Raw genomic sequence first — 9,984 nt, 5'->3', positions numbered from 1 at the left:
GTTTGCTCTTGTATGCAAAATAGTTAATAAATCAAGACGTGTTTTAGGTTTGGTTCATTTCAGTTGATAGCCAATCTGAACACTTAGGTTTGTTATAAGGCTGTTGAGTCATTGTGACTGAATATCAAAACATATAGTTTTAAGAGCTATCTTATAAATATTGATACCTTCATATTAATAGCTAGATGCTAATGTTATACGTAAGCCTATATATATATACATATTTATTCATTATCGTATTAATTTCATTTGTACATTTATTGACGTTTGCATATTATCAAGGACCTATAAACCATGGTATAAAGGTCCATGAAATCACAGGAATAAGTATACATTGACCATTGGCTAAATATTTAAATTAATTATAAACAGAGCGATGAGCTATCTAAAGTCCCAGTGTCTATTTCTCATATGTCGAATGTTAAACCCTTTAAACAACTAACACTGAACTATATGTTTAATGGAAATATATGCTGGTTTTGTGTTCATGTACATTTTCTAAAATAATACAAATAAAAACAACAACAAAAAAACGGACGTCGCGAATTCCTAGAATAGCGCATTAAAGTTAACAGTTTATATCATATTCGCGAAAACATGTAGTGTGTAGCGGTTTTTTGAAGCTAAACAAAAATATCACAGTTTCTGTTTAATGTTTAAACTATCCAAACATGTTGTCAACAACTACCATTTTATCAAACGAAGACAAATAATCTGGTTACTAGTATGAACACAACTGTTTTGACCAAATGTGTGGTTACTATACAAACAATTTATCAATACACACACATTTCAAACAGACATGTTGTTTTTTATAAAAATAAATAGGCAAAGGAATACCTATTTACCTTCTTCATGCTTCAGCATAAAACGAAAATTTATTGTACATTGTTTTCGTTTAATCATTTAATTTAGTTATTGAGACATTTAAAAGAAACTGACCATTTGTTTAAATTATGAATTATTGTTTACATTATGGGTTAGACAATAGCCATTCTGACCGCTATCGGGACCACAAATGTTCAATATATCCCTGTAATTGTTATGTTTTAACAGACACGCTGCATTTGTATCATAGGATTTCATGACCTATTCCTGTATATGTGTAAACCACTAGCACCGGATTTTCAAACTCAATCATTTTTTAAAAAAATCAAAAAAAATCTTATAATTCCTTACTAAAAATTATAATACCGAATATGTAAAAAAATATTGAAAAATATATTTTTTAAATATGCACTTTGTACTGTATAATATACTTATATATAATTGAGTTTGAAAATCCGGTGCCAGTGGTGTAAACATGCGGCATCTAACATTCGCATATATATACTTTCGGTAGGTCGGATACTAATAGAACCTAGAGATATTTGATATATGTGATCATATAATTTATGATAAGTCACGTAATTATGCGTTGTATTGCGCATATAATTTGTATGCATTGTATAGCGCATATCATTTTTAATACTTTATTTAGCGTAGTAATAAAGTATTAAAAGACCATGGTGTTGTGATTTAAATGCAGCATCTAATTTGGTTATACATCTATACTTTCTGAAGGTCAGATACTAATAGGACGTAGCTTACGTTACCAAATAACCAATACGTAAAGAACAAAGATAATCTGTTACACATGTACAAATAAATTGTTTACAGCAATATTAATGAAACATAAACTTTATATTCGCATTTTGAATTCATTGGATAGAAAACAAGAATAAATTGTATATATTGTTTTACAATTTTAGTTATTTTATAATCAAAATAAAAAAATGAAGGATAAACACATACAAATTATTAAGTAGTAGCCATAATGGTGGAGATATTATTACAACACAAGTATTTATATTCTGGGCTGAACAAAAAAGACTATACTAAAAGCTGTTGTAATCTACCAAGTTTATTCCGTCCGTTTGATTGTAATGCATAACATATAATATGTATTTGTTTATGAAAGATGGCATACCTTTTTTCTTCTGAATTGTATAAGTGAAAACTGTTACGACGCCACTGGCCTATCCATGGCCCCAAGTGTATCAGTCTTGTAAGGCTGTTGCACAGACAAAATGTAACCCTGGTTATAGCTACTCTAGTTCTTTAACGTGCATCAGTGAATAACACTGCCACACGGGACCCCAGTTATTGTCTCCCTTAGAAGACGATTCGTCATTTTAGTGATGATGCTTGGGATCAACCCACAACGCATGGATGGACAGTTGAATGTCTTACCACTAGACAACAGATCTGCCAAAATTGGTGTCATTTGTAAAAAAACACATACTATTAAGACTGTATCAGCCAAATGAATTGGTACTGGTGTTAACTGAATCCTATTTTATCTCATTATGATCTAGTGCGCTTATTAGCTATAAAGACCAATTAAATGATCGAAAAAAAGACTTAAAAATAGACTCAACAAAGTGTCTAGCTAACCCACATATCCCAATTCATGTACATGAAGTCCCCACTAAATCGAATCATGATAAAATCTAAGCCAACACAGTGTACTAGTAGTTTATGGTTGGATTGACTTAAGCCTACCACATCCATGCAGCGTCAAACATACCCAAAGTTAACCAATCATTTACTTAGAAAAGCATATTGTGGCTACATTAAAGCCAATCATAAGCCCTATCAACACTGAAGGGGTTTCACCCAAGCCTTACAAGTGCTCAGATATACCATAGTGTGGCCATGGTAGAATGCATACTGAAAAGCCAGAGAATGGCTAACTATTGAAAGACCTATTGTGTAGAATTGCACCTTTTTTGTGGCATTCCGTGTCGGATTAATCACAAAGGGGCTATTATTCGGCATGAATATCAAAATGTCTACAACATCAAGCATTTTCGATACCAAACACATCACAAAAACCGTTCTATTCAAACCAAGAGTAAAGGTCTTGTCATCCCATGTGTTATTGGTGTTTAAATTGGCCTGTTCAGTGCCAAAAAGTCCTCTTTTTAAGAAAATAAAGTGTCCAATTTACACTGTTTAACACCTTACAATTACCTTGTATGAGGCATTTGGAGTCAAAAAATGATAACATAGATAATATTTTCCTGTCGCGTTTTCATCACATTTCAAGATATTATCAGCCGTTGCACCTAATTGGTATTTTAAAAACCACAACGATCGGAAAACAAGTTACAAATTTTGTACAGCATGTTACATAAGAAAGAAAAGAATTGAAGTGAAATCAAATGCTTCTTAGCGATTTCTCGTCATTTCATCATATGAAGTCACGATCGATGCATTGTTTAATGTTTCATTCATAGATGGAATGTAACGGAATGGATCACATATGTGTCCGGCTCTTCGATCAGTATTCATACTTCTTCTAACCACAGAGCCAAAAGTCTAATGGACCTCCATGCTCGAACTGAAAATGACGCACGGCGGATGTACTTGCATCTACTTTCTCCGTGCTGATAACTATGGGAAATCAAATAAGGCCAATCAGGTATTTCCCTCGATCCATTGTGTTTGGAACACTTTCACTCTTTATCTAGAGCAGATAAAACACTAATGTCAATAAAAAGCTACATAACTATTTTGTTGACAGAAGTTAGGCGGTGTTTTTCTTATTATCTCGTGGGTTTGTAGCAGTGATTTAGATAATACTAAGCCTGGTATAAACAAGTTGTAAACTGTTACATTCAGCTTTCTTTCAATGTTTGCCTTTTAAAAAAGTATATTGATATTGTATAATACAGTGATATGTAGCAAAAAATTGCATAACTTCATTCAGAATCGCTTGCTTCTAACTGAAGCATGCATAATTTGTTTGCACTGTAACATGTATAACTGTGCACTAAAAATAGTGTCCTTGTTGTTTGTCAGTATTTGTTATTCTCTTAAAACCTGCGTAACTCTTACCTGGAAATGTTTCGCTATGTATTATATAAGTAATGTTAAACGTCTAGGGGCTCGTCGTCGAGGTCACATTCATAGCGGTATAAAAGTGGCAATGTGCAAGTACTGTGCATTGTAACATGTATGATTGTGCAGTGAAAATCGTGTCGTTGTATTTTCTCAGTAATTGTTATTGGTGAATATTTCGCTTTGTATTATTTAAGAAAGGTTGAAGGACAAGGAGCTCGTCGTCGGTGACTTCGATCACAGCGGGCACTGTGCATGTACTCTGCTTTGTTACATGTATGATTGTGCACTGAAAAACTTTCTTGTCTTTTCTCAGTATCTGTTTTTATATATAAGCGTGAAAAACAGTCCTTGAAGCATTCACAAGGAAATGTTTCTCTATGTGATATAAAGGAAAGGTTGAAGGACTCCGTGCTCGTCATTGGTGCCTTCAAGTTTCTGTGAGTGCGAGCAAACATTCGGTTAAAAAAACTAACTGTTATGAGCAACACAAATACAGCAATAGGTGGCACCATGTACAACCGTTCCTCGTTCTGAGATTAATATAAAGTAACATCCTAACTGTTCAGAAATAAAATATCAACAACAAACAAACATGTGCTGTGGAAAAAATCACCGTAAGAAATCTGTATGAATAAGCCTTGACCCCAATTTCTCAAAAGTTTATTAAGAAAGTTTTCTTACATATCGTGTTAATACTAACTAAAACTTAGTTAATCTCGATAATCAAAGAATTTCCTTAAAATTAAGCCCAAAAACTCTTAAAAATGTAAATAAAACTAAAACAATGGCAAACAAATTAAGAGCTTAGCTTATCCTACTATAAAGGGCTTAACATGCCGTGAGGAATTCGGAATTTCCAAGGAACAAATGAAATCATCAGCAGGCATTCAAACTTTGCTAAATGTTAAAAACTATTCATTCCATTAAATTTAAAATTATTTTATGAAATGATACTAAATTGGAGGAAAAATATTTCCAAAACTCTATTTTAAGAATCATTTTCTGTAAAAATGCAATGGAAGAGCGGATTAGCCAAAATTGTACCGATCGACTTTGAACTTGCTTAACAGTCTAACCAACACTCAACGGTTATGTTATATGCACCGTTAGTACAATGTATAGCATTCTGGAGTTCCTGTCACTCAGGGCCTGGTTGGGCCATCAAAGCAATGCTCGTTATACCGCACGAATGCTTTTTCGGAATAATATTTCTGGGAATTCATAATTTCTTTTTCGAAAGTAGTGGTTTTATTGGTCAGTTTTGGTAAAAATTATTTGATAGTGCAAGTAAAAACAATTTAATTAGTGACACTTTCAACACATTTTACTGAAACTCACGATCTAACGATATGTTGACGTACGCTCGTTAATAAGATGGTCCCAGTGTCCATAAAGTTGTACACATAAATAGTATGTGTATCAAAAAATATCACAATATATTTTACAAAGCTTTGTTGTGGGCCAATGACAATCAAGAATTTTTAATTTTTCTATAATAATAAATTTTACGTAGGCCGATTCTGACGAATGCAGCAACAAATAGTTTTCATAGAACATTTCAGTTAGTCTGTTTTTTTCCGACAAGACTTATATGTTTTAACTAGTGTCATAGTAAATCGTTAGCATATAATTGGTGTTTTTATGACGAATGCACCAAAACACCAAAATACGTTAGGGTCCAAATTTGACGAGATACAGGAAATAGAGCCTGCGGCCGTTCTTTTTAAAAACGATCGCCAACATTGAACTCTAAGATATACGTTGACAGTGCATGTGCTTATACAATGGATAAATTACCCGGGGTGCCATACATTGTATTTTCCTGAGGGTAATCCGGTTTCCCCCACACCACAAGATTACACTCTCGCGTAAAATCGTGCCGACAAGAGTGATTAATAAAATCTTGTAATAACTTTTTTTCATAATCGTTTTAAAATAAATAAGTTCAGACTAAGAATGAATAAATTATATATTGTTTGTTTGTTTTTAAATCCCAACAAAATATGCTAAAGTGACCATTTTACTTATTTTATTCCAATTTATAACAAAAATCAAACAAAAACACATACAAATTATGAATAAGAAGCCATAGATGTGAAATTATTGTTACAAAACAAATATTAAGACTCTCGGTATAACATAATAGACGATAAAAGAAAGATGTCATAACTTCTTACCTCCAAATTGTAGAAGTGAAAAACTTGTTACGACGCCAATAGCCTTTCCAATGCCCGAATGGTATCAGTCTTGTAAGGAAAAGTGCACAGACAGCTTGTAACTCTGTAGCTACTCTGCTTTGTTAACGTGTGTCATTGTATAGCACTGCCACACTGTACTCCAATTAAGTGTCCCCCTTATAAAACGATCAGTACTAGTTGTGATGCTTTGGTTAAACCCGCGACACTTGAGTTCACAGTCAAGTGTTTTTACCACTAGACCTCCACGGATCTGCCAATATCGGTGTCATTCGTTAGAGGCCACAAACTAATAAAGACTGTATTTGGAGTAGGTCAATCTAATATATAGGCACCAGAGTTCAGTCAATTCTAGAATGTTTTTCTCACTATCCAGTGCGACCATTAGCTATATAGTTTATATGTCAATTAAATGATCAAAAACGAATAGCTAACTCACATATTTCAATTCATGTACACCATGTCCCCACCAAATCTAATCATGGTAAAATCAAAGCCAACACAGTGTACCAGCAGTTTTAGTTTAGATTGACTTAAGCCTCACAGACCTTTACAGCATCAAACATACCCAAAAATAACTGTAACCAAACACATTATTTACTCAGCAAAGCATATTGTGGTTACATAAAAGCAAACCAAAAGCCCTTTCAACACTGTGTCGTGGCCATGTTAAAATGCATACTGACATGCCCGAGAATGGCTGGCTATTACAAGCACCTATTGTGTAGAATTGTACCCTTTTTTGTTACATCCCGTGTCGAATTAATCAGAAAGGGGCCGTTCTCCCAAAGGAATGTTAAAATGTCTACAATTTCAAGCATTTTCGATACCAAAACATCATAAAAACGGTTCTATTCAAACTGACCAGAGTAAGGCTCTAGTCATCACATACAGTGCCCAATACGTGTTATTGTATAAAGAAATCCCCAGACGTACTTTGTTAAAAAATAAAGTGTCCAATTTATAGTGTAAAAGTTCCCATAAGAAACATGGCCAGTGAAGGATCATTTCAAGATAGTGTTAAGGTACAACAAGTTACCCCTTTTGTCAAGAAAGATGACACCTTTATTGAAAAGAACTATAGACCAGTCAGTATTTTACCATCAATGTCAAAATTATATGATCGGGTCATAAGCGAGCAACTGATTAGTCATTTTGATAACATTTTTTATCGTTTCCTGTTTGTTTTCAGAACAACATATGGATGGTACAATACCCTGTTAAGGCTGGTGGAAGACTGGAATAAAAGCCGTTGATGGGAACAAATTTGTAGGTGCAGCTCTAATGGACCTCTCAAAAGCATTCGACAGGCTGCCCCATGATCTCATCTTAGACAAGCTAAATGCATATGGTCTTTCGGGTCCACCATGTAAACTTATTATTCTGCATCACTATCTTTCAAACAGAAAAGAACGGGTCAAATAACCAGTGAATGGAATTCCATCTTGAAAGCGTGTCACAATGATCAATATTAGGGCCTCTAGTCTTCAACATCTTTCTCGTTGACTCCTACTTTATCAATAAGTCAGCCTTGTATAATTATGCCGATGACAATACTCTTTTTGTTGGTGATATAAATCCTGATGTTGTTAAGATCTCTCTTGAGCATTGTGATAATATGTTTAACTTCCAATTTAATGAAATGTAGGCTTACCCTGACAAATATCAAGCAATTTCAATTAACTCAAAGTCTGTTAAAGAAATAAAAAAAATCAAATTAATTAATCACGCTATTGTTTTTGACGACCAAGTTAAACTTTTGGGCGTTGCGGTAGATAGTAAAATTTTGATGTGTGTTAGGATTTGGGATTTTCAATATAATATTCTTACACATGAGAATGGCCAGACGGAGATTTGGATGGCTACCTGTAGGTAGAGATTGACTCGATCATTGGAGCAACCATGCCTTTGTCGCAACTGTTTCTGATAATATCAGCAAAATCAGTAGTGTTTAAATTACATGATAAATTAAGTAATTCCTCTTAGCCATTTTAAGATTTTTTTCTAGCAAGCTGAATTAATAATTACATTTTTACTAACTACACATCACTGTACTATGCTGAAATTCCCATGTACATATTGCTACAGTAAAACTGCGGTCGTTCGAACAGGCGGTCGTTCGAGAACCGGCGGTCCCTCGAGGTCGAAGCTTAGTCCAGAACATGTTTCCTTCTACTTTCATATAAAATATAACGACGATGCATCGAAACCTAAATAAGTCGAGGAGTCGAGCACAATAGCCGGTCCCAAATACACAAATCATGCACAAAACCTTATGACTCCCTCGAGGTCATAATTTTACACTTTTTCCCGAAAGCGTGTTCCAAACAATTGCTTGTTGTTAAAATTTTCGCAAGTTGTAAGAATTGCAATGACAACTGAAATGGAATTTGATAAGGTGTGAAAAAAAAGTTTATTGCTTTTAACGTATTAGTTTATAAGGGCATTTGAGAATTTAATTATGATTATACATGTAATATGCACTGTCATGTTGCAATGTTGCTTGTTTAGAAAATGTGTTTTTGGTAAAAATAAACTTTACTTTTTATTCATTCATTGTTTTTTTATTTATATTTTTACATTTAGTATACGACAGCCTTTGAACATATGAGCGATTTCCACAACGCAATACATAATCGGTGTCGAAGTAAATATTCGGTTTGACGTCTTCAAATTTAAAATAAAACCTGAAAGACAATTCATAACAGACTGAGAAATGGAAACTTGGGTCATTCGAAACATCAGTTCCTTCGAGGTTTTAGCCCGGACCCTGACGTCCTCGAGTTTTACTATACTTAAATGCTTAAATATATACGATTATCCATAATTTATACCCTTGAAAGAATTTACCATTTTACAGTGATATGTCAGCTAGAGGAACAAAGCGCGTATGGATTACCCGTACAGCCGGGAAAAGTAGTTGATGTTATCACTATATACTATGCTCTAATCCATCTTACTTCTTGTAATTTTGTGCATGAATATATTAAGAAACGGCTTTTGTAAATAGTTGTTCCGATACTGTACCTATTTAAAACTATATACATTTGTTTCCAGGTCACCAGCTCTTTGTTATGTTTTGATATATTATGTATTTTTGTTATTCATGTCGGCAAATAGCTCATTGAGCTAATGCTTATTGTAAGCGTATACCCGACTATAGATTCTTGAATATTACCAACTTGCAAGAGCATTGTGTTGGCCATTTGATGTCGAAAAGCGATAACATGGATAATATTTTCCTGTCGCATTTTCATCGCATTTGAAGATATTTATCAGCCATTGCACGTAATTGGTATTAAAAAAACACAATAATCGGAACACAAATCACAAATTGTGTACAGTGTGATAAAAGAAGAAAATAAAAGGTAAATGGAATCGAATTAATGCCAGTGATTTCTCATCATTTCATCGTCGGATGCCAACGATCGATACATTCCTTAATGCTTCATTCATAGATGGAATGTAACGGAATGAATCACATGGGTGTCCGGCTCTTCAACCAATAACCATACTGCTTCTTACCACAGAGCCAAACATCTAATGGACCTTCATTCTCGAACTGCAAGTGACAAACTGATTTGCAAACGGAGGGTATACTTGCATCTACTTTTTCCGTGCTGATAACCTTGGGAAATCAAATGAGCCCAATCAGGAACTTCCCATGAATAATGCACTTTGCTTGTGGAACACTTTTAGTCTTTATCCAGATAAAACACTATTGACAAAATAAACACATACCTATTTCATCACTTTGTTTCTTATTTCCTTGTGGGTTTGCACCAGTATACCTAGATAATACTATATAGGGTATAAACAATTTGTAAACTGTAACATTCATTTTCCTTTCAATGCTTGCCCTTTTACTTTTATTGTATATACTATGTATAATATAAATGAT

Source organism: Mya arenaria, chromosome 5, assembly GCF_026914265.1.
Source record: "Mya arenaria isolate MELC-2E11 chromosome 5, ASM2691426v1".
Classification (NCBI taxonomy): domain Eukaryota; kingdom Metazoa; phylum Mollusca; class Bivalvia; order Myida; family Myidae; genus Mya; species Mya arenaria.
The sequence above is the reverse complement of the archived record's forward strand: the minus strand, read 5'-3'. Positions refer to the sequence as shown.